Source organism: Salmo salar, unplaced genomic scaffold (genome assembly GCF_905237065.1).
Source record: "Salmo salar unplaced genomic scaffold, Ssal_v3.1, whole genome shotgun sequence".
NCBI classification, from domain to species: Eukaryota; Metazoa; Chordata; class Actinopteri; order Salmoniformes; family Salmonidae; genus Salmo; species Salmo salar.
In genome coordinates, this window is record NW_025548802.1 from 147,205 (window position 1) to 174,185 (window position 26,981).

General features: G+C 40.8%; 2 pseudogenes; both read right to left on the reverse strand.

The window, feature by feature from the left end:
• LOC123733306 (solute carrier family 40 member 1-like) overlaps positions 1-6,634 on the reverse strand; it is a 38,795-nt pseudogene extending 32,161 nt beyond the window's left edge.
• Positions 6,635-12,903: 6,269 nt separating this feature from the next.
• Positions 12,904-26,582, reverse strand: LOC123733305 (sodium-dependent neutral amino acid transporter B(0)AT1-like; annotated as a pseudogene).
• Between the last annotated feature and the right edge of the window lie 399 nt (positions 26,583-26,981).

Consider the following 26,981-nt stretch of genomic DNA (forward strand, 5'->3'; position numbering starts at 1 on the left):
CCATTTGGGACTAGATGTCAGTCCCTATAGCTGTAAATAGAAATGATTGTTGGTCTAACCTTTGTTCCTGGGGTTGCGGTCAACCCAGTCCCCAATCAACGCCCCTAGCAGCAGCACTGACCCCGCCACCACCAAGCCGAATATTGCGGTCAGCAGCAGGTTACGTCCATACAGCTCGATCAGGAACACCGAAATGGCAAAGTGCCACATACGGTCACCCTATTAGAAAGACAAATAGTCATCATGATGGAGAAGAACGTTTTTAGCCTTTGGCTTTTAGCTTTTACTCTTTCTAGGGGTAAAGGGCATAAAGACAAATGTAAAGTATGTCCATCTTTCATTGATTTGCAAGACACTACCAGGTTGATGACATAAACCTTATAGTGTCCAGCCGGTATGGCTTTGTAGCTCCCTTACCCATTGTTGTTACATGAAAAGGCTTCTTACCCACATGGACAGTGCCCCACTGACGTAGATCAGGAATTTAGGGCCCCTGAGGGTAGATGAGGGCTGACCCTGGTGAGTAAGTTCAACAGAGATACACAGTAACATGAACAATAACCAGAGATAACATCATTATGAGTCTACAGGACACATTCTGCATCTATAGCTGGAAAACCACCTAATATTAAGCACTTAGCATCAGAGTATGTCTGAACATATTTTGGAACAGGATGTGTTCTGATCAGAAATCAAAAGCATTAAGTTGCTCTTACACCTAACACTTTACATTAAGTAGATCGTACAGCTAAAACTTTACATTAAGTAGCTCTTATACCTAACCCTTTACATTAAGTAGCTCGTACATACCTAACCCTTTACATTAAGTAGCTCGTACACCCAAAACTTTACATTAAGTAGCTGTTATACCTAACACTTTACATTAAGTTTCACTTATACCTAACACTTTACATTAAGTTGCTCTTATACCTAACCCTTTACATTAAGTAGCTCGTACACCTAACACTTTATATTGGGTTGCTCTAATACCTATATAAATGTAACGCTGTGATTCCGACAATCAGAACATGTTGTTACATCATCATTAAGTAATAGCTGTGTAGTTGTATTGTCAGGTCATGAGGTCAGGGTAAACTCTTGGTCATCTCTCTCTCTCCACTCCCGCAATAGACGAGCTGACCTGATGTACTCCTGGCCTTCCTGGCCCGAGCCTCCCCTGATGTCATCAGACTCAAACTCCACCACCACCCCCTCCACACTGGGCTGCGTCTGCTGCAGGGACATCGCCTGTACAGAGTCCAAACCAGGTCACGGTCAGGGGTCAGAGGACATACAACTACTGTAAAAGAATCCAGAAGGGGCTTGTCAACTCAAAGGAACTAGTAGAATTAAGAATGGGCCTGCTCAACTCAATTGAACTAGAATATACAGTTGAAGTCGGAAGTTTACATACACCTTAGCCAAATACATTTAAACTCAGTCTTTCACAATTCCTGACATTTAATCCAAGTAAAGATTCCCTGTCTTAGATCAGTTAGGATCACCACTTTATTTTAAGAATGTGAAATATCAGAATAATAGTAGAGAGAATGAATTATTTCACCTTTAATTTCTTTCATCACATTCCCAGTGGGTCAGAAGTTTACGTACACTCAATTGGTATTTGGTAGCATTTCCTTTAAATTGTTTAACTTGGGTCAAACGTTTCGGGTAGCCTTCCACAAGCTTCCCAAAGTAAGTTGTGTGAATTTTGGCCCATTCCTCCTGACAGAGCTGGTGTAACTGAGTCAGGTTTGTCGGCCTCCTTGCTTGCACACGCTTTTTCAGTTCTGCCCACACATTTTCTATAGGATTGAGGTCAGGACTTTGTGATGGCCACTCCAATACCTTGACTTTGTTGTCCTTAAGCCATTTTGCCACAACTTTGGAAGTATGCTTGGGGTCATTGTCCATTTGGGAAACCCATTTTGTGACCAAGCTTTAATTTCCTGACTGATGTCTTGAGATGTTGCTTCAATATATCCACATAATTTTCCTCCCCTCATGATGCCATCTATTTTGTGAAGTGCACCAGTCCCTCCTGCAGCAAAGCACCCCCACAACATGATGCTGCCACCCCCGTGCTTCACGGTTGGGATGGTGTTCTTGACGATAGCCTCCCCTTTTTCCTCCAAACATAACGATGGTCATTATGGCCAAACAGTTCTATTTTTGTTTCATCAGATCAGAGGACATTTCTCAAAAAAGTACGATCTTTGTCCCCATGTGCAGTTGCACACCGTAGTCTGGCTTTTTTATGATGGTTTTGAAGCAGTGGCTTCTTCCTTGCTGACCAGCCTTTCAAGTTTGTCGATATAGGACTCGTTTTACTGTGGATATAGATACTTTTGTACTTGTTTCCTCCAGCATCTTCACAAGGTCCTTTGCTGTTGTTCTGGGATTGATTTGCACTTTTCGCATCAAAGTACGTTCATCTCTAGGAGACAGAACACGTCTCCTTCCTGAGTGGTGTGACAGCTGTGTGGTCCCATGGTGTTTATACTTGCAGTACTATTGTTTGTACAAATGAGCAGTGGTACCTTCAGGCATTTGGAAATTGCTCCCAAGGATGAACCAGACTTGTGGAGGTCTACAATTTTATTCTGAGGTCTTGGCTGATTTCTTTTGATTTTCCCATGATGTCAACCAAAGAGGCACTGAGTTTGAAGGTAGGCCTTGAAGTACATCCACAGGTACACCTCCAATTGACTCAAATGATGTCAGAAGCTTCTAAAGCCATGACATCATTTTCTGGAATTTTTCAAGCTGTTTAAAGGCACAGTCAACTTGAAGTGTATGTAAACTTCTGACCCACTGGAATTGTAATACAGTGAATTATAAGTGAAATAATCTGTCTAAACAATTGTTGGAAAAATTACTTGCGTCATGCAAAACTATAGTTTGTTAACAAGAAATGTGTGGAGTGGTTGTTTTAATGACTCCAACTTAAGTATTTGTAAACTTCTGACTTCAACTGTAACTAGTATTATTAAGAATGGGTCTGTTCAAGTCAATTAAACTACAATATAACTAGTATTATTAAGAATGGGTCTGCTCAACTCAATAGAACTACAATATAACTAGTATTATTAAGAATGGGTCTGTTCAACTCAATTGAACTAGAATAGAACTAGTAGTATTAAGAATGGGTCTATTCAAGGCAATAGTCTGTTTAATAAAGGTATATGGGTGCATTGCCGAGTCCTTAGGGCGTACACTAGTAATGAAAAACCCAAACTCATTGAACATGTTCTTTAGAACACGTGTCAAACTCATTCCATGGAGGGCCGAGTGTCTGCAGGTTTTCGCTCCTCCCTTGTACTTGATTGAGGAATTAAAGTCACTAATTAGTAAGGAACTCTCCTCATCTGGTTGTCTAGGTCTTAATTGAAAGGAAAACCAAAATTCAGCAGACTCTAGGCTCTCCATGGAATGAGTTTGACACCCCTGCTTAGAAGTTCAATTCCTTTTAACAGCACATCAACATTTAAATGACAGGTTTAAGAAAAGTTTGTTGACATGAAGTAAAAGAGCACCTTATTAAGCCTCAACCATGTCTAACATGTTCATCTGTTGAAGTCAGTATCTGGTTGCATTTGACAAGATCAGATAATGTTCAGTGACTGACAGAGGATGGATTCTGATTCATAAACCCTCATGTTAATTATCTTAGTGCCACCAGTCTTCACATCTTGTACCTTATCCTTTCATATCTCAGAAACCATCTCAGATAAACGTATCTCAGACAAAATATTGTCAACCAGAAAGTACATCACACCGCAAATGTTGTTCTCAAGTTGTTTGTGCTTTACCTGTCTGAAATTAATACAAATAGTATTTCAGTGTTTTAACATGACTTGCAGTTCAGATTCTGAGGCCTACAATAAGATGGCTCCCATAGGTCATTAGGTCAAACCATCTGCAGCAGGGTACACATTCTGTTTACCTCAAATCTGGCAATAACATTCTGTACCTCAGGAAGACATTTCACAACACATCAAGCCAAGAACACACATAAACACATTTTAAACTTAAATCTCTGAAAACAAATACATTTAAGCATTTCTAGCACTGTGCGTCGATGTGCTGCTTCAATGTGCACTAAACTGCAGAGCAAAACCAAGCCAACATTTCCAGTCCTCCATGTAAAAAAAGATATTAACACTTCTCAAGACATTTCTCAAACAATCCCAACATCACCTTGGCTCTGATGTTAGGGGTGAATCCTGGCAGGTGCTCCTTGATGAGGTGTCTTTTGCCATGTATCCTACATGGAGATGCTCCTCTTTCCGGAGAGCTGGAATTCAAGCTATAGTAGTCTGAAAGGCTTGATAGAATCAGTGTGTAAAAATGCACCATTGTGTGAAAGTGCCAGAAAAGCAGAACGAGGGACAACAAAAGCAGCCAGAGTATTCCAAAGCACGTGACAATGAGGGGGGACAATATCTCTGTCCCCCGCACCACAGAAAGGATAACCGTGTCACTTCGTATGACACATGCACACACAGACAAAAACCCACACACAGACGCACACGCACATGCGTGCACACACACACACACACACAAGGCCAGTTGAGTTCTGACAAAACTGGACCATGATAACATGAAACCATAACAAATAACGCAAAAGTTCTTCACAGTATGTAAGTTATACGGAACAAAAATATAAACACAAAATGTAAAAGTCTTGATCCCATGTTTCATTAGCTGAAATAAAAGATCCCAGAAATTTTCCATACTCCCCAAAATCGTGCTTCTTTCAAATTTTGTGCACAAATGTGTTTGCATCCCTCTTTGTGAGCATTTCTCCTTTGCCAAGATAATCCATCCACCTGACAGGTGTGGCATATCAAGAATCTGATTAAACAGCATGATCACTACACATTACACATCTTCATTATCACAAATATTGGCACATCAAACAGAGGATGTAAGGAGCTTTCTGTATTTAGTTGCGTTCTGTGTCTTTCTTTATTTACAGTAGATACAGTCGGCCTGTCTTTCCACATGGATATAATTGTGCAATGATGAACTTGGCTGCCTACTGGTCCTCTTGCATCGTCTCACCAATAACAAGCCACACATGCCATACAAAAAGCAGGAAGCTGAGGGAGTAAAAATAGTGCTCAAACACTGTTGAATCATAACAATTAAATAAGGTTTATTTCCTTAAAAATGAACCTATCAATTTTATCAATATCATTGGCCATCTGACCTACAGTATGTAGCAATAAGTAATAATGTTTTGAAAGATGGAGAAGGGTAATTAACTACTGAAAGGGATAATTAATCCCACAGAAAGATTATGATAGTGAGTGTTGTTTTACTGTAGAGTGCAGGTAAAAAGTATGACACTGAATTCACCACAAGTACCCTGCCGTGTGTGTGTGTGTGTGTGTGTGTGTGTGTGTGTGTGTGTGTGTGTGTGTGTGTGTGTGTGTGTGTGTGTGTGTGTGTGTGTGTGTGTGTGTGTGTGTGTGTGTGTGTGTGTGTGTGTGTGTGTGTGTATCAAAGGGTTGGGTACAGCAGAAGACACAGTTCTGTCTGATATGGATAAAGTATTCTTCTTCATTGTTCTACATGTCTCGAACGTAAGTGTCATTCTAAAAAGGGGTTATGATTTTGTCTGTCCATGATACGTTTCTTCAGGAAGAGGGTGAATCTGTAGAGGGCCACCGAGGGATTGAGACTCAGGGGAGAGCAGACAGCATCACACAGCAAACACCCAGCGGGATAGGGCTGCAACTCAGCCATGGGGAAGTGGACCTATGGAAAGGAGAGGATGTTTCTTTACCCAGTTCATCTAAAAATATGTCAAGTTTGCATCGATCACGTTTATTGGATGTAAAATGACTGGATTAAACATTAAGTAATATCATAATTTACTATTATCTGTATCTTGTCCTACTTCAGCCTGAAGTGATGCAACATTGCAACATGCAACAAAAGCTGCCTCGTCAGGGTTCCTATCTAATCAGGGTTCCATAGTCAGGGTTCCATGTTTATTGGATGTTCCACGTTTATTGGATGTAAAATGACTGGATTAAACATTAAGTAATATCATAATTTATTATTATCTGTATCTTGTCCTACTTCAGCCTGAAGTGATGCAACATTGCAACATGCATCAACATGCAACAAAAGCTGTCTAGTCAGGGTTCCTGTCTAGTCAGGGTTACATAGTCAGGGTTCCATGCAGCGTAAGTGGGTTTGAGTTTCAGCCTGGACAACCCGTAAGCCAGGAAGACCATCAGCAGCATCAGAAGGCTAATCACTCTGCACGTGGCCTGAAAATGTTAGGCCTTCGCCCCGTCCTCCACTCCACGTCATCACTGAACCTGAGAACATAGAAACATTCTCAGATGAGTTGAAGAAAGAAAAACAAAGATTTGATACTATTTTGTTATCTTCGCACTTGAGATTGAGCTTGATCAGAAGTGAGATAATTTATAGATGGAAAAAACACATACAGTACTAACTTGTTTATCCCATAGATGTAAACCACAGCGATAATCTCAAACAAGACTATGATGAGTAGAAGCAGGGATCCTACATAGCTGTTGAAGATCTCCATCCAGTAGTTTCCTGAGCCCATGGTAAAGATCAGAGCCACAGTGAAGGAGGTGAGGCACATCAACCCTAATAAAACAAACAGACAAATACATGATTATCCATGACTGATTCTATGTTATTATTATTTTCTTAAATGTATATTTTTATGTCTTTTCTGACTTTATTAAACAGAGAGAGCGAGAGGGGACGACAGTGGGGAAAGCTAGAGAGAGTTTGAGTCAAACGGCAGTAAAGGCCAGATTTGAAACCTATGCTGACACCGGCTTACCTCTAGACCAGCTAGGCCACGACCAGCTGAGGCCGCGACCAGCTAGGCCACGACCAGCTGAGGCCACGACCAGCTGAGGCCGCGACCAGCTAGGCCGCGGCCCGACCAGCTAGGCCACGACCAGCTGGGCCACGACCAGCTAGGCCACGACCAGCTGAGGCCACGACCAGCTAGGCCACGACCAGCTAGGCCACCAGATATTAGAATAGCTGAGAACATTGGGTAGATTGTTTTGGAGTCTGAAGGAGCTTGAATGGTATGTCTATAGCAGTGAAGGCTCCTCAGAGGAGGAGGGAGGACCATCCTCCTCAGTAAAACTCAGATTGTGGCTTTAATCTAAACTCACATTCCTCCATACTGAGTTGCGCAAGAGATGACCCCTTGACACAGTTTAATATACCCAGTGGAGGCTCCTCAGAGGAGGAAGGGAGGACCATCCTCCTCAGTAAAACTCCAGATTGTGGCTTTAATCTAAACTCACATTCCTCCATACTGAGTTGCGCAAGAGATGACCCCTTGACACAGTTTAATATACCCAGTGGAGGCTCCTCAGAGGAGGAAGGGGAGGACCATCCTCCTCAGTAAAACTGCAGATTGTGGCTTTAATCTAAACTCACATTCCCCCATATTGAGTTGCAAGAGATGACCCCTTGACACAGTTTAAGTAGGATCAATAGCACAAGTTTAATATACACAGAGAAGGCTCCTCAGAGGAGGAAGGGGAGGACCATATTCACGTCACCAAATAATTGATTAAAACACACTGTTTTGCAATGGTCTACAGTAGCCTCAACATCACTCTGTAGGGTAGCACCATTGTGTAGTCAGAGGACAGCTAGCTTCCGTCCTCCTCTGGGTACATTTACTTCAATGCAAAACCTAGGAGACTCTTGGTTCTCTCCCCTTCCATAGACTTACACTGTAATTATGACAACTTCCGGAGGACATCCTCCAAACTGCTCTTGAAACATGAACTGACATGTTGTCCAACCAATCAAAGGATCAGAGAATGAATCTAGTACTGCAAGCATAAGCTACAGCTAGCTAGCACTACAGTGCATAAAAAGGGGTGAGTAGTTGACTCAAAGAGAGAGAAAGACAATACTTCAAGAGTTTTCAACAAATTCAGTGCCTGTTTTTCCGTTGGGGTTTTGTGGGTAATTGTTTCTGTTGAGTGTTTTGCACCTGACAGGACTGTTTGGCTGTCAGTTTTCTCGTTTTGTTTTGTGTAGTGTTCTTTAGTAAATTAAAATCATGATGAACACTAACTCCGCTGCGCCTTGGTCTACTCTCTCTCCCGACAGCTGTTACAGCATCCCTGAAACCTATAAAACACTACACAGATATTTCCAACAAACAATCACATTTCCAAATTGTTAGACAGTAACAGTACACATGGAATTATTACACATGTAACTATTTAACATCTGGATTTCCTTCATGCCAAACCAGCCCACCTACTCCTACTAGATTGAGTTCCAAACTCCAATGCTTCCCATGTGGAGCCTCTGTCCAATTGCCAGCTCCAAATGCAGCAGGGGAAGGCCCTCAAACACCAAGGCAATGAGATAAGGGATCAGGAAAGCACCTTTGAAAGCAGACTTAACTTTTATTCAGAATAGCACTAGTAACGGTATATATATATATCTTTTTGTTGTTGTTGTCCGGGACCATGTACAACATGCCATCGCACCGGTTTAGATAGAGAGCTCATATTTATCTGTAGTCCCTGGGCAGAAAACATCTTTGTCTAATCCGAGGTGAGTGATCGCTGTCCTGATATCCAGAAGCTCTTTTCTGCCATAAGATACGGTGGCAGAAATATTATGAACAAAATCATTTACAAATAACGTGAAAAACCACATAATAGCACAGTTGGTTGGGCGCCGTAAAACTGCTGCCATTTCTTCCAGCGCCATTTTAAGAAGCTGCCAAAGCTCAGTAGGTTGTATTTCTTAATGTTATTGCAGTGGTGATAGGTGTTTGGTTTTTTTGTCCAGTACTTTCAGAGTTCAATTATAGAGCTTTTGAAGTGGTTTCATTGCTGTGACACTAGCTTGTGACCAGGTTGTAAAACAGGACGAGAGATGGGATAAAATAATTGAGTGCATGTACAGCATGTACAGTTTAGCAGCATCTGTTGACATTTGGTTTCTGATAAATTTGAAATTCACCATGTTGCATTTTGGTGTTCCATATACTTGTTTTATTCGATTTTTGAAGGAAAGGTCAGTCAATAATTATTCCTAAGTATTTAAAATGTGACACCTCCTTGATACTCTGCCCCTTTACAGTTACCTCAGGCTGATGGGTCTCACTGTACCTGATGGAGAAATACATGCAGACAGTTTTGGTTATGTTTAATGTTAGACATGAGTGGTCCAACCAGTCAGCTATTTTAGCCATTGCTGCTGTAAGTTTACGAGCAGCCTGTTGCTTTGTCTTGGAATGGACATAGAAGACCATGCCGTCTGCATACATCTGCATTTTGATTTCGGGACATACAAATTCATCCTTGAGGGACCCCGATAGAGCGGTCAGCGGATGTTGAGTTTGATTTTGGTGCGTGGTTTATTTTGGTTACATAAGAGTTCCATCCGTCTGTTTGCGCGAGCTGATAGGTTGTGGGTTGACTAGTTGAGTATCTGGAGCATCAGTATTTGTGGGTTCGATTACAGGCTCAAAATGGCCAGTAACAAAGAGGCAGAGTTGCAAAGAAAAAGCCATATCTCAGACTGCCCAATAAAAATAAAAGATTAAGATGGGCAAAAGAACACAGACACTGGACAGAGGAACTCTGCCTAGAAGGCCAGCATTCCGGAGTCGCCTCTTCACTGTTGACATTGAGACTGGTGTTTTGCGTGTACTATTTAATGAAGCTGCCAGTTGAGGACTTGTGAGGCGTCTGTTTCTCAAACTAGACACTAATGTACTTGTCCTCTTGCTCAGTTGTGCACGGGGCCTCCCACTCCTCTTTCTATTCTGGTTAGAGCCAGCTTGCGCTGTTCTGTGAAGGGAGTAGTACACAGTGTTGTACGAGATCTTCAGTTTCTTGCCAATTTCTCACATGGATTAGCCTTCATTTCTCAGAACAAGAATAGACTGAATGCTCAGGCATTCAGCGTAGCCGGCCTTCTTGCTGCTGTCGGAACATACTGCTGGCAAACGCCCTTCACTCATCAACCCTGGACTTGTCCTGTCATCATTACACACACATGGTTCCAATCCCAACTCTATCACTGTATATATATACTTCTTCTGCCATTTGTCTTTGTCAGTCATTGTAAATGTTACTTGTTTTCCTGAGAGGAATTTCTCCTGCTATTTCCTGAGTACTTTATATGTTGCACTTTGGGTTCGGCCTGTGCCTTTTTGTTTATGAAGATATATTTTGAACACAACAGCGTTTTGGTTTCGTCCCACTTTGTTCTATGGTACTTAAATAAGTTCAGTAGTTCTAAACCTGCGACTGCATCCTGCCTACTCCTCTCCGCCCCAGTGACACCTAATGCACTGTAGATCCAGTCTGGATTTGGCTTCAACTCCAAATCTGCAAGACAACTTTCCGAAAGGGACACAATAAAAATCATTAATATGGTACAGTTTTCCCTACAAAGAAAGTCTCAGTATGAGCTAGTCTATCAACATGAACTGAAGCAATGCACTAACTTGTGTGTCTAACATAACCTGCGAATGTAATCTGTTATGGTCGATTGTGACATAAATATCTTATTGGGTTTTCAATCAGTTTCTACATTTCAAAACTCTGTAGTTTAGCTGCTTATTATGTTTAGAGGGAATATTACTAATTCAGGATATAAAGTTTCTAGAAGAGCTTCTTAGTGACTGTGTCGTCAAAGTAGAAGACAAAAATTATGAACATGAGGGGACTGGTACAATAAATACATGACAATGGTTGTCATTTTATCATAGTAATCAATGGCATTTTGCATCTAGATCAGTACTCCCACCATCTTGAATAATGCAGTAATCCTAGAGATTGTTGAACTGTGTTTTGTGCAGTAGGAACATGCTGTGGGCACTTATGAGGAGATCTCAGGTTTGTCACAGAGAACAGGGATATGCTAAATCCTTAGAATACACGAGGCGGTCCCATGATGCCTATCATAAGCCCGCACTCTGTGAGTATCCCTATAAATTATAGGACTTACTAACAGACGACGAGATCAAGTTTCTGCGAGGTGTGGACACGTCCGTTGGACGAATGATCCCATCTCCTTGGAAACCAAACACAGATCGATGAAAAAGTATCCTACTCAGACAGAAGCGATCATCCCCGAGGGGACCCTGCAGAACTCACTGTTGCTCATTCAAGACCAACGGACTGACTTCACAATACATCCCGACCTGGATCAGAGAAAGTACGAAAACAACTCTAATAGACTTTACCTTCCGGGACTGAGGACTGAGGACTGAGGACTGCACGAGAGAGAGAAGTGGGTCTCACTCCTTTGGCTGTGAGCTATTTTTGGCCTGCTGGCCTCATATCACTACTGTTAAGAGAAGAGGACAATGGACTTTTTTTCCTCCATCCCATCCTAGAGGAATCCACTTGGTCGGGCAACATCGGCATTCAAGTACATGACCTATTGCATTCTTATATTCCTCTCAAAGTGGCGTTGTGTGTGACGTGGTGGAAGTCATTGAGTAATTGTAAGACGGCTGGTCTAATTTACGAGCCCATGGTCAATACTGTCCCGGCATTGTCCACATTCGGAGGCTAACTGATTGCCTAGTTCATTGTCTATTCCTGGTTGGTGAAGCTCTCTATAAGGTCAAGGTTGTGAAAGCCTGTGTTGGTGAACCCCTTTCACATTGTCTCTTTCAATTACTAAGATCAAGGCATTCTCAAAAGTCCTGTGAATGTTCTGTTGAAGTATTGCCTGACTTGAGTAATGAAGTTCATTCATATTGACCTGTGGAGATTCTCACCTCAATAACTGTGTTGTATCCCGTTATACCCTGCTTTTATATAGTATCTTTAACTACCTAATTTTCCAACTGATTTAGTCTAGTAAATAAAACCTTAAATGAATTATTTGTGGCATTGTGTTAATTTGCGAGCTATTGGGTTCTTGAGGTTCCAGACCTCAACGACTGTTCAGAATGGAAACATGGTAAAAATGATTATATTGTTGATAGGATTTACACTGTAACGATTAATGATAACTACTGATAGAGTTAATTCAAGAGTCTCTATAGGCAACCCTTAATGGTGCCCCTTTCATTTGAACAGGATTACCAGATTAATCAAATAAATCTGATCAATTCATTATTCCAGTAATTAATCAGTAAATTATCTGGAATATTTATTAGCCCGAAGTCGCAAGACCAGAACTGCACACTGAATGCTAATCCCCGAGGACTATACTAAAACAAGACCAGAACTACACACTGAATGCTAATCCCCGAGGACTACACTATAACAAGACCAGAACTACACACTGAATGGTAATCCCCGAGGACTATACTATAACAAGACCAGAACTACACACTGAATGGTAATCCCCGAGGACTATACTATAACAAGACCAGAACTACACACTGAATGGTAATCCCCGAGGACTATACTATAACAAGACCAGAACTACACACTGAATGGTAATCCCCGAGGACTATACTATAACAAGACCAGAACTACACACTGAATGGTAATCCCCGAGGACTATACTATAACAAGACCAGAACTACACACTGAATGGTAATCCCCGAGGACTATACTATAACAAGACCAGAACTACACACTGAATGGTAATCCCCGAGGACTATACTATAACAAGACCAGAACTACACACTGAATGCTAATCCCCGAGGACTATACTATAACAAGACCAGAACTACACACTGAATGCTAATCCCCGAGGACTATACTATAACAAGACCAGAACTACACACTGAATGGTAATCCCCGAGGACTATACTATAACAAGACCAGAACTACACACTGAATGGTAATCCCCGAGGACTATACTATAACAAGACCAGAACTACACACTGAATGGTAATCCCCGAGGACTATACTATAACAAGAACATAACAAGAACAAGGGATATAAATTTAGTTTAATGTTGACTTTTCAGCACAAAAATTACAACAATGTGTCAATCAATGTAAGCTTTAATGGCTTTTCTGCCATACCTCATTCCATTCAACCTTGTAGTGTGAAACTTGTAGTGTAAAACTATCAAACGTATCTACTCCTTTCAGCTATCAGTGGCATGAATTAAACAAATGAAAACATGTCATGAAAACAACAATGGGACTAGTGATTTGATCACTATCTTCCATCTGCTGTCTCAGGGATGTCTGGTTTGTTCTTAGTAGCCTCATCCGTCAGGTGAACTTGTTTTGCAATAGTGTTTAAGTCATCTTGTTTAAACTCATTATCCTTCTTGCAGCAGCGGTTCCTCAAACATTTGTAAACAGCCGTAAGAGGTACAGAAAGACCTGGGATTCCTGCCAGGATGAAGATTATAGCAAAGATCCAGGTTGGATATTCCTTCTCCTCCAATGTAGGGAAGTTGTCCTGTGAAGAAACAGTAATAACCTTGTTAAGTGTGTTTATAGGCTACTGATGCCACTGTCTAGTGAGATCTTTTCAAACACCCAATAGAGAACATGTGAATACACGTTGATTTACTATTAGCAAGTGGAAATCTCTTAATTTCTTAACTAATTTGGCCACTGACAACAAAGTGAAACTTTACCGATTCAGGGTTCCAGGCTTTGTACATGGGTGTTTCTTGGACTTTCGTGATAAAGTAGAACACAAAGATGACAAACATGATGGCGGGGCTGACAAATCTCCATGTGATCTGCCAGAAGAGGTTGGGCTTGTGGCCGATCATGAACTCAATATCATCGTTGAACCTGTTAGAATAACATACATAGTCAACATTCATTAGTGCCCAGACTCTAATGAATCTATGGTGAATGTAAGGACCATGTTAATCAACAGAATTTGGTTTCTATACTAACCTGTCAATGCCATAGTGTAACTGAATTAATGTATTACTCACCTATCAATACCATAGAGGTACACAACCCCGACCATCTCACAGAATGCAATGATCAGCAGAGGAATGGACCCGCCATAGCTGTCAAAGAGTGACAGCCAGTAGTTCCCTGAGCCTTGGACAAATATCAGTCCAACAATGCAGCAGAGGACACATGTTATCCCTGTAACAGAAGAAGAAGATAAAGATATTTAACAAAGGGATCTCCATCCTTCAAATGGTGTAAGGGACATATGTCTTTGTCTCATCTCACCAGCGATGGCTTCTTTGGGCCAACTCTTGGGGAAAACCCCCAGGTCCTGAAGTGGTACCAGAACTCCTTCGATACTGCCAAACATGGAGGACAGGCCCGAGACAGAAGAGCATGATGAAGAACAAGACTGACCAAACAGGAGATACAGGCATCTTAGTGATGGCCTCTGTGAACACGATAAAGGCCAGACCAGTTCCTTCAACCCCCTGTAGCAACACAAGGAGAGAATGAATCAGAAGCCTAGCAACTAAGATATATTTACAGTAAGCCTCATATACTCCACTTGTGTTGTATCCATCTCACCAAACCTTATAGAAATATTGGTAACACTTTACATTCAGGTACCCTTTTATAAAAATGATTGAATCACCTCACTAAGGAAAGAATTCAAGTCACAGGTCTTCAAGTTGAGCCCCTGAATGACTTCTGGATATGTTCCATTGAGATTATGAAGAACCTGATCATAGTTGCTTTCAGTGACGTTTCCCTCTGGGAGATCAAATGTATTCAGCAGTGACAGGATATTTCTGCAAAAACATTTATTTAGAGGGTAGTTCATATCTTCATGCAACAACTCTAGTTTAATTCTAGTATAGGTACATACCCAGTAATACAGTCATCAAACTTCTCTGTGCCTCGGAAACCAATGATGGTGTAAATGACTGTTGCAGCGTAGACAGCAGTGGCTCCGTTCACGATAGAGATGATGACTGCATCCTGTTCACAGTTATTACTGGAAAGATAGAACACATTAAAGGACCAATCTGGAATGGCTGTTCACAGTTATTACTGGAAAGATAGAACACATTAAAGCAGCGGTCCTCAACCCCGGACCGGTACGGTCCGTGGGTCATTTGGTACCGGGCCGCAGAGAAAGAATAAATAACTTACATTATTTCCGTTTTATTTATTATCTGAGTCTGAACGATGTTTTATTTAGAAAAATGACCGGATTCCCTCTGTTACATCCGTCTATGACTCACTCTTGTCGCTTGTCTCGGTCACGTGATACGTTGCCGCTAAAATTAAACACACAAGCTAGCAAAATGAGTAAAAAACAAACGTCTTTGGAAAGTTTCTTTGCGAAGTGGAAAAGGCCCAGTGAGGAGACAGAAGAAGAGCCTACGACTTCCAAGAAAAAGCAAGCTGCATTTAACCTGTCTGGGCTAGGGGGCAGTATTTTCACGGCCGGATGAAAAACGTACCCAATTTAAACAGGTTACTACTCTGGCCCAGAAACTGGAATATGCATATTATTAGTAGATTTGGATAGAAAACACTCTGACGTTTCTAAAACTGTTTGAATGGTGTCTGTGAGTATAACAGAACTCATATGGCAGGCAAAAACCTGAGAAAATTCCAAGCAGGAAGTGGAAAGTCTGAGAATTGTAGTTCTTCTTTTGAATCTCTATCGAAACTACAGTGTCTGTGGGGGACATTGCACTTCCTAAGGCTTCCATTGGCTGTCTAAAGCCTTCAGAAAGTGGTTTGAGCATTCTCCTGTCACTGGGCAGAGTATAGGAGCTCATTCACTGAGTGGTCTGCCTGGCAACAAAGGGATTGGATATGCTCGGTCCCGCGAGCGCCCCTCCTTCTTTTTCTTCTTGAATGAATATGCTTTTGTCCGGTTGGAATATTATCGCAATTTTACGTGAAAAATACCATAAAGATTGATTTAAACAGCGTTTGACATGCTTCTAAGTACGGTAATGGAACATTTTGACTTTTCGTCTCTCGTTCTGCTCTCGCGCATTATGCCTTTGGATAAGTGATCTGTACGCACAAACAAAATGGAGGTATTTGGACATAAATATGGATTATTTCGAACAAAAACAACCTTTCTTGTGGAAGTAGCAGTCCTGGGAGTGCATTCTGACGAAGATCAGCAAAGGTAAGAGAATATTTCTAATACTAATTCTGAGTTTAGGTTGCCCCGAACTTGGCGGGTGTCTGAATAGCTCGCCATGATGGCTGAGCTATGTACTCAGAATATTGAAAAATGTGCTTTCTCCGTAAAGCTATTTTAAAAGCTGACACAGCGGTTGCCTCCAGGAGTAGTCCAACTATAATTCTTTAAATAATTGTTATATATTTTGTCAACGTTTATGATGAGTATTTTTGTAAATTGATGTGCACATTCACCGGACATTTTGGTGGGAATACATTTTCTGAACATCACGCGCCAATGTAAAATGCTGTTTTTGGATATAAATATGAACTTTATCGAACAAAATATACATGTATTGTGTAACATAATGTCCTAGGAGTGTCATCTGATGAAGATCGTCAAAGGTTAGTGCTTCATTTAGCTGTGTTTTGGGTTTTATTGACACATGTCCTTGCTTGTGAAATGGCTGTGTGATTATTTTTGTCTATGTACTCTCCTAACATAATCTAATGTTTTGCTTTCACTGTAAAGCCTTTTTGAAATCGGACAATGTGGTTACATCAAGGAGAAGTGTATCTTCAAAATGGTGTAAAATAGTTGTATGTTTGAGAAATAATTGAATTATGACATTTAGTTGTTTTTGTATTTGCCGCCCTGATATTTCACTGGCTGTGTCCCGCAGGTGGGATGCTAGCGTCCCACGTAGCCCATAGAAATTAACAGACAATACCAGGAGTCCTACTTAAAATATGGATTTATCGCGACAGGTGATTCCCGCGCACCAAGCCCGCTCTGCATAATATGCGGCGATCGGCTCTCTAATGAGGCAATGAAGCCTTCAAAACTGCTTCGCCACTTGGAGACCAAGCACCCTGCATTAAAAGACAAGCCTTCGGAGTATTTTGAAAGAAAAAAGCATGAACAAGAAGGACAGAAGCAATTACTGAGGGCCACCACACCAACAAATGCGAGTGCACTGAGAGCATCATACTTGGTGGCTAATCGTATTGCTAAGGCTAAGAAGCCATTCACCACTGAGGAAGAATTTATCCTGCCCACCACTAAAGACATTTGCCGTGAACTTCTAGGAGAGGCTGCTGTTAAAAAGATAGCACATGTGCCTCTTTTGGCTACCACCGTCACTCGGAGCATTGAGGAAATAGCAGAGGACATTGAGACACAATTGTTGGAGAGGATTAATACATCACCGTGGTACGCACTCCAGGTTGACGAGTCTACAGATCTTGACAACAAGGCAATACTACTTGTTTATGTGCGATATCTTCATCAGGAGGATGTGCATGAGGATATGTTATGTGCGCTATCGTTGCCAACCAAAACCACAGCCGCAGAAGTATTCAAGTCGCTGGATGATTATATATCAGGAAAACTGAAATGGTCCTTTTGTGTCGGCATATGCACAGATGGAGCTGCTGTCTGGTTTAACTACTCGGATTAAGGAGGTTGCACCTGAATGTGAGTCTACGCATTGTGTCATTCACAGGGAAATGCTGGCTAGCCGAAAAATACCACCGGAACTTAACAGCGTATTGAATGATGTTGTTAAAGTTATTAACCACATCAAAGCACACGCCCTTAACTCGCGCCTGTTCGAGCAGCTTTGTGAGGAGATGAACGCGGAGCACAGACACCTTCTCTTATACACAGAAATAAGATGGTTATCCCGAGGGAGATCGCTGGCCAGAGTGTTTGAATTACGAGAGCCGCTGCAGAGATTTCTCTCAGAAAAAAAGTCACCGCTGGCAGCACATTTCAGTGACGAGGAATGGGTCGCAAAACTCGCGACATATTCAACCAGCTCAATGAACTCAATCGGTCACTTCAGGGGAAAATGACAACTGTCTTCAAGTTGGCAGATAAAGTAGCTGCATTTAAAGCCAAACTGGATTTGTGGGGACGGCGCGTGAACAGAGGTATATTTGACATGTTTCAAACATTCGCGGGGATTTTGGAAGAGACTGAGCCCGAGCCTTCATTGTCCCAGCTGGTGCACGATCACCTGTCTTTGCTTTTAAAAGAGTTTGAGCGCTACTTCCCAACCACAAAAGACCCACAAACTGCCAAGGAATGGATCCGCGACCCATTTGTCAACAAACCAGGTGAATCCAGCATGTCTATGCAAGAAGAAGATCAACTGCTGGAGATCGCAAATGACGGCGGCCTTAAAAGTATGTTCGAGACAACAACAAAGTCATGGCAGCATACCCTGAGATCGCCACAACAGCACTGAAAACCCTGTTGCCATTTCCGACATCCTATTTGTGTGAAGCGGGATTTTCTGCAGTGACAGCAACCAAAACAAAATTACGGAGTAGACTGGACATAAGCAACACACTTCGGGTGTCATTGTCTCCCATTACCCCTAGATGGGACCGTCGCGTTGCAGAGAAACAAGCTCAGGGCTCCCAATGATTTAGCGTTATGGTGAGTTGTATTTTTCATGCACTTTATATTTGTTTTTGTGTTGTATCTTATTTTTAAGGCATGTTTAAACGTTACCATAGCAACCAGAGAGTGTTAGGGGGCAGAGAGGATGTTACTCATGTTATGTTGTTGGTGCGATGTTACGAGGACGCTGCTAATAAAGTTGCATACGAGTACACAGTGGATTCACGTTTATTATTATATTAAAAAAATACCACCGTTTTTATGCCGGTCGTATCATTTTATTTTGTGTATTTATCCGCCACACCATAAAGGCCGGTCCGTGAAAATATTGTCTGACATTAAACCGGTCCGTGGCCCAAAAAAGGTTGGGGACCGCTGCATTAAAGGACCAATCTGGAATGGCTGTTCACAGTTATTACTGGAAAGATAGAACACATTAAGAATCCAGCCATCAGAATCCAGCCATAAAGTTTGAATCTAGTTCAACTGTCGTACCCCATCAGAATCCAGCTATAAGGTTTGAATCTAGTTCAACTGTCGTACCCCATCAGAATCCAGCCATAAGATTTGAATCTAGTTCAACTGTTGTACCCCATCAGAATCCAGCTATAAGGAATTAATCTAGTTCAACTGTCGTACCCCATCAGAATCCAGCCATGAGGTTTGAATCTAGTTCAACTGTCGTACCCCATCAGAATCCAGCTATAAGGTTTGAATCTAGTTCAACTGTCGTACCCCATCAGAATCCAGCCATAAGATTTGAATCTAGTTCAACTGTTGTACCCCATCAGAATCCAGCTATAAGGAATTAATCTAGTTCAACTGTCGTACCCCATCAGAATCCAGCCATAAGGTTTGAATCTAGTTCAACTGTCGTACCCCATCAGTATCCAGCCATAAGGTTTGAATCTAGTTCAACTGTCGTACCCCATCAGAATCCAGCCATAAGGGTTGAATCTAGTTCAACTGTCATACCCCATCAGAATCCAGCCATAAGGCTTGAATCTAGTTCAACTGTCATACTCCATCAGAATCCAGTCATAAGGTTTGATTCTAGTTCAACTGTCGTACCCCATCAGAATCCAGCCATAAGGTTTGAATCTAGTTCAACTGTCGCATCCCCATCAGAATCCAGCCATAAGGTTTGATTCTAGTTCAACTGTCGTACCCCATCAGAATCCAGCCATAAGGTTGAATATAAACTAGATATATTGCAGCATAACTTTAACTTTTGCATAAATCTTGGCTGCATTAATGTCAATAAAATATTTTACGATGAAAGTTAAGCGTGCTCACTTTGAGGTAGGTAGGACTGGGTCCTAAGCTTGCAGTGGTTATGTACAAGTTATGATATGTCTTGAATTGATTTAATGTCTCAACTGGGATGTGAACAACAAGTCATTTAGTAGTTATTAGCAAGCAGTATGGACTTACTGCACTGAGTTGTAGCTGGAGAAAGACAGAAGACCTCCAAAGGCCAAAGAGAATGAGTAGAAAACCTGGGCACCCGCATCAAGCCAAGTAGTTGGGTTCATTAGTTCATTCATCTGGAGAAACACACACCCAGAGAAAAGTTGTTAGGCGTGTTGTTTTGATTCATACTACCTCATATATTAACGCTAGCTAAAAGGCCTTAGATGCACTCTACGTGGATCTGGATCTGTGGCTGAACTTGGAATATTATATACTTAGAATAAATACTTTTGTTCGATGACGGGATAGTAATGTAAACTACTCACATCTGGGGTGAAGAGGAACTTCACTCCATTCAAAGAGCCTTTCAAGGTCAAGCCTCTGATCAGAAAGATGGTCAGCACCACATAAGGTAATGTTGAGGTGATATACACAGCCTAATGGGAGCAGACCACAGGGTAACGTTGAGGTGATATACACAGCCTAATGGCAGTAGACCACAGGGTAATGTTGAGGTGATATACACAGCCTAATGGGAGGAGACCACAGGGTAATGTTGAGGTGATATACACAGCCTAATGGGAGGAGAGCGGGATGTTGTTATGAGTTACTGTTTTGTGTACTATTATAGCAAATATACTAACATGGACTTATTAGTATATGTCAAAATAGTGACATACACTATCAGTCAAAAGTTTTAGAACACCTACTCATTCAAGGGTTTACTATTTTCTACATTGTAGAATAATAGTGAAGACATCAAAACTAAATAATACATATGGAATCATGTAGTGACCAAAAAAGTGTTAAACAAATCAAAATATATTTTATATTTGAGATTCTTCAAATAGCCACTGTTTGCCTTGATGACAGCTTTTACACACTCTTGGCATTCTCTCAACCAGCTTCACCTGGAATGCTTTTCCAACAGTCTTGAAGGAGTTCCCACATATGCTGAGCACTTGTTGGCTGTTTTTCCTTCACTCCGCGGTCCGACTCATCCCAAACCATCTCAATTTGGTTGAGATCGGGGGATTGTTGGAGGCCAGGTCATCTGATGAAGCACTCCATCACTCTCCTTCTTGGTCAAATAGCTCTTACACAGCCTGGAGGTGTGTTGGGTCATTGTCCTGTTGAAAAACTAATGATAGTCCCACTAAGCCCAAACCAGATCGGATGGTGTATCGCTGCAGAACGCTGTGGTTAGCCATACTCGTTAAATGTGTCTTGAATTATAAATAAATCACAGACAGTGCCACCAGCAAAGCACCCCCACACCATAACACCTCCTCCTCCATGCTTTACGGTAGGAAATACACATCCGAAGATCATCCGTTCCCCCACACCGCGTCTCACAAAGACACAGCGGTTGGAACCAAATATCACCAATTTGGACTCCAGACCAAAGGACAGATATCCACCGGTCTAATGTCCATTGCTCGTGTTTCTTGGCCCAAGCAAGTCTCTTCTTATTATTGGTGTCCTTTAGTAGTGGTTTCTTTGCAGCAGTTCAACATGAAGGCCTGATTCACACAGTCTCATCTGAACAGTTGATGTTGAGATGTGTCTGTTACTTGAACTCTGTGAAGCATTTATTTGGGCTGTAATTTCTGAGGCTGGTAACTCTAATGAACGTATCCTCTGCAGCAGAGGTAACTCTGGGTCTTCCATTCCTGTGGCGTTCCTCATGAGAGCCAGTTTCTTCATAGCGCTTGATGATTTTTGCGACTGCACATGAAGAAACTTTCAAAGTTCTTGACATTTTCCTGATTGACTGACCTTCATGTCTTAAAGTAATGATGGACTGTCGTTTCTCTTTGCTTATTTGAGCTGTTCTTGTCATAATATGGACTTCATTTTTTAACAAATAGGGCTCTCTTCAGATTTGCTCAAACGCATTAACCTCTATGGGATTGGTGTCCCCACCGCGGGATGGTTGAGCTAACGTAGGCTAATGTGATTAGCATGAAGTTGTAAGTAATTTTTTAAAAATCCCACGACATAGACATATCTGATATCGGCAGAAAGCATCAATTCTTGTTTATCTAACTGCTCTGTCCAATTTACAGTAGCTATTATAGTGAAAGTATACTGTGCTATTGTTTGAGGAGAGTGCACAATGATGAACATTTGGGTAGTCTTGATACAACATTTTGAACAGATATGCAATGGTTCATTGGATAAGTCTAAAACTTGGCACATAATCTGCTGCCATCTAGTGGCCAACATCTAAATTGCGGCTGGGCTGGAATAATACATTATGGCCTTTCTCTTGCCTTTCAAAGATGATGGTACAAAAACAAAACAAAAAACGCATGTTTTTTTCTTTGTATTATCTTTTACCAAATCTAATGTGTTGTATTCTCCTACATTAATTCACATTTCCACAAACTTCAAAGTGTTTCCTTTTAAATGGTATCAAGAATATTCATATCCTTGCTTCAGGTCCTGTTACAGGCAGTTAGATTTGGGTATGTCATTTTAGGCAAAACATTTTGTTTTAAAGGGTCAGATCCTTAAGAGGTTTTAAGAAGGAAAGAAATTCCACAAATTCACTTTTAACAAGGCACACCTGTTAATTGTAATGCATTCCAGGTGACTATCTCATGAAGCTGGTTGAGAGAATGCAAAGAGTGTGCAAAGCTGTCATCGAGGCAAAGGGTGGCTATTTGAAGAATCTCAAATGTAAAATATATTTTGATTTCTTTAACACTTTTTTGGTTACTACATGATTTCATATGTGTTATTTCTTAGTGTTGATGTCTTCACTATTCTTCACTATTTTACAATGTAGAAATTAGTAAAAATGAAGAAAAACCTTTGAATGAGTAGGTGTTCTAAAACTTTTGACCGGTAGTGTATAACTATTGTAAATATGTTACGCAAGCTGACATTAGTTAAATATATGTCACTATGGATACATAAAATAATCACATATTACGATTGCAGTTTAATGTCACAGAAGCTGAGATATATGAGTTACAGTGTATGTCATTAGAGTGATATACTACTGATATGTCATTAGGGTGATATACTACTGATATGTCACCATGTCAGACCTAGGATAACTATAAGTTTAACAATGCTTTGTGGAAAGTACAACTAATTCTGGGGTAACAAATAGTTACTTTGGAGGTGACTACAACAATTTGAATATAGATTTTATTTTTTTACTATTTGAATACAGATCTCAGGAAGTGACTATTTTTCTGAAACTATTGGATTGGCTGCCTTCAACTGGCAGGGCTGTATCTAGAACTGCATGTTGAAGATAGGAATAGAATGAATAGACAACACACAATGCCCTATACTATTCCAATTTATCTGACAGTCTTGATCTACATGATACATTTCTATCTGAACATTTTGTAAATGTATATTCTCTTGTATTTCTATTGCCCCAGGTGCACATAATCAAGTAAAACCAAATATATCAATGATATTTTGTACAGATGAGTATAAATAAGTTGTGATGCTCAACTACTGTATGACTCCTTCAACATGCTACTGAAAAGGTCGAAAGCTGCCATTCATTTTATGACACCTGAAAATACCGCAGAGTAATTCAAAGCAATTTGCAAACATTACTAACAGCAAGTTGAATGCTTAGCAAAAACAACTCCGAACCTCTTTGTCCATCTGAGGGCTTGTGTTCTTGTCAAACACACACTATACCATCTTTAAAGGGATAGTTTACTCAGAATGCAAACTAACATGATTTTCCACCTACCTTGTCTATAGTTGGGACATTTAGTTTCCTTTCGACACTTAATGCCCGTACTTTGTTACTGTTAGCTTCTCAGTAACACTTAACATTAAACTGTTCTTGTACCTGTGTAATAAACTTTAATTACTTTTGGAACAACATTTTATTAGCATGTTGTTACACAATACTTTGTCAATTGCATTTTAATCGCATAGCAATGACCTGAGTGTTTTTGTAACTGCTGTACACAAGAGGAATTGTGACTGTTCCTTATTCCACTTATGTAATAACTCCATTATTATTCAATTATAAATCAACTGCTTAAGTCAAATTTAAAAACAATGTTCTTGTTGTAATAATGACAAAGTTACTATACAAGTATAAGAACTTAATGTCATGTGTTACTGTATTACCTTATGTCTCACTCATTATGAAAATATATTTGTTAGTTTAAAGCTGCAAATGTGTTCTACTCTAATGTGGCGGTGATTCCATGTCCCTCGTGTATTTCATTCTAGGTTATAGGCTAAATTACGACTCATATCTAAGAGCCCTACGAACCACATGGTTATAATAAAATATTTTGACTAATTCAACTAACTGGTTTATTTTTTGGATTCTTCATCAAATATTTGACAGCCATATATTCAAATACCTTCAAATATTATTTGGTTTTCTGAGAGGTATTCAAAATACTACATTTGTTTGTCTTTTAGCTGAAACTCTATATAAACTATATTTGTCTACATCGAGTGTTTGAAAAGTTGGTATTTTCAAATAAACTACACATTTTCTGTCCAGGTTTGCACCATGGTGCCATACACTGTATATACAGTATATAATACAATATGCAATACAAATATATAAAATACATTAAAATTAGAACGTGAACACTGTCTACAACTGTTTACACTGTCGAAGTGGTGTCAGAAAGGTCAACAAAGCTGTTATTAAAAACAGCTGGGTCATTTGAGTGCTATGGTAACATGCTTTATTGCATCAATATATAAACTGAACAAAAATATAAACTCAGCATGTAAAGTGTTGGTCCCATGTTTCATGAGCTGAAATAAAAGATCCCAGAAATGTTCCATATGCACAAAAAGCTTATTTCTCTCAAATTTTGTGCACACATTTGTTTACATCCCTGTTGGTGAGCATTTCTCCGTTGCCAAGATAATCCATCCACCTGACAGGTGTGGCATATCAAGAAGCTGATTAAACAGCATGATCATTACACAGGCACACCTTGTGCTGGGGACAATAAAAGGCCCCTCTAAAATGTGCAGTTTTGTCACACAACACAATGCCACAGATGTCTCAAGTTTTGAAGGAGCGTACAATTGGCATGCTGACTGTAGGAATGGCCACCAAAGCAGTTGCCAGAGAGTTGAATGTTAATTTCTCTACCATAAGCCACTATGTCATTTTTAGAGAATATGGCAGTATGCCCAATCGGCTTAACATACGTGTAATTGGCTGGGCCTGTGCCTGGCTCCCAAGTGGCGCCCAGTCATGTGAAATCCATAGATTAGGGCTTAATGAATTTATTTCAATTAATTGATTTCCTTGTATGAACTATAACTCAGTAAAATTGTTGAAATTGTTGCATGCTGCATTTATATTTTTGTTCAGTATAGTAAAACAAATCATTCTGTATTTCTTTGTATATGGCTATAATATCATAAAAGGAAACATTGATTCAGTGCTTCAATAACCAAATGCCTATAAACATAACCTTGATCATTTTGACATTGACAGCTGCTGCTGCTTTAGTATTATAAAGTGATTTGCTGTCCAGAGGTTATGCCGTACCTTCCCAGTAGTCTCAATGCCTCGACTTATGCAGATAAACAGCAACGCCCAGGCAGACACATGGCATAGGACCATCCACCACTGTAGCCCACCTGCGTTGTCTATGTCTGGGGTGGTGTTCAGGGTCTCTCTGTACCAATAGTAATCCACTGGAGAGCTTCTTTCACACTCTGACACCAGGCCTGGGTAAAGTTCATTTAATTCATTCACATGGCAAAATACAATAGAATGAAGCAACTGAAGACAGAGTTACAGGAAACGAAATAAGGGGTGTGTATAAAGTTAATAATTTTCCATCATTATAGCTTAACTACCTATGGATGCCTTACCTGTCATGTTGGCATTGACTGGACATTGGCTCCAAGGCAGCGGATCTTGGAAGGAGTTAAAGAAGTACCACATCACCCAGGCCATGATGGTGTTGTAGTACAGGCTGACCAGAAAGGACACACACATGGATCCAATGCCTATGGAACACAACACAACACAACACCGTGGCCCAATGAGATTTGGTCTATTTTTACCCATGTCTAAATTCCTATGGAGTGTTTTGCTTACCAATGCCAGTCAAGTATGGATGGATGGTAGACCAGACACCTACACTGCCTTTCCTTAGACGTTGACCAATAGCAAACTCCAGATGGAGCAGGGGAACACCTTCTAGAACCAGTAGGATCAGGAAAGGAATCATGAATGCACCTGAGAACAGAACAAGAAGCAGGGTGGAGGAGAGGTTATCTGTTGCTGTTGTATGTACATAAAGAAACACAGGGTTGCAAAATTACAGTAACTTTCCCAAAATGTCTGTATTTCCTGCTTATTCCCCTTTGTATTAAGGGAATCTTCAAACCAGGATTTCTGGAAGACACATCAATTATTGGAAAGTTACCGGTATTCTGCAACCCTACTCCTCAACAACACATTCAGCAACACCTACCTCCCCCATGGCTCTGGCAAAGGTGCGGGAAGCGCCAGACGTTCCCCAGCCCCACACAGAAACCTACGATAGTCAGCATGTACTGGGCCTTGTTGTCCCATTTGGGTCTGTCCCCAGCCTCCTCATTCTCCAGCTTTTCCAGTTCCTCATAGGAAGGGATCCTTTCTTCCAGGCCTTGGTTGGGTACCTGTAAACACCTCATGGTTCCTTCCACGCAGATGGACAGGCTCAATGCAAATGGAAAATGTTACTACTTTCTATGGAGTCCAATGTATGTGTAATCTGTCCACTGTTCAAAGGAGGCTATTTATAAGGGCAAACTGTTCCGATTATAATCAATGTCTTGGATGGATGTGAGGCGCATTGCACACGCCTACAACCCCATTCCGTATGCCTCATGCTAGTACACCATGGTAATCTATAGTCATTAGCCTCTGATAACGATCTCTATGACTCTTTTATGAGTGGTATCAATTCCAATGAAGGTTCAACATTCAACACTGTTATTTGTATCTAATATACTGTTGGGTTCTTCTCTATAGAGTAGAACTAACTCCAATTAGATGGTGGTTGTGATGGTGAGGATCATTATGTTATTGTTGGTTACTGTACAGAGTACTTTAGCTGTTTTATCTGTGTTATTCATGGGGATTCTCTGTATCCACAAAGTTTTGATTTGATC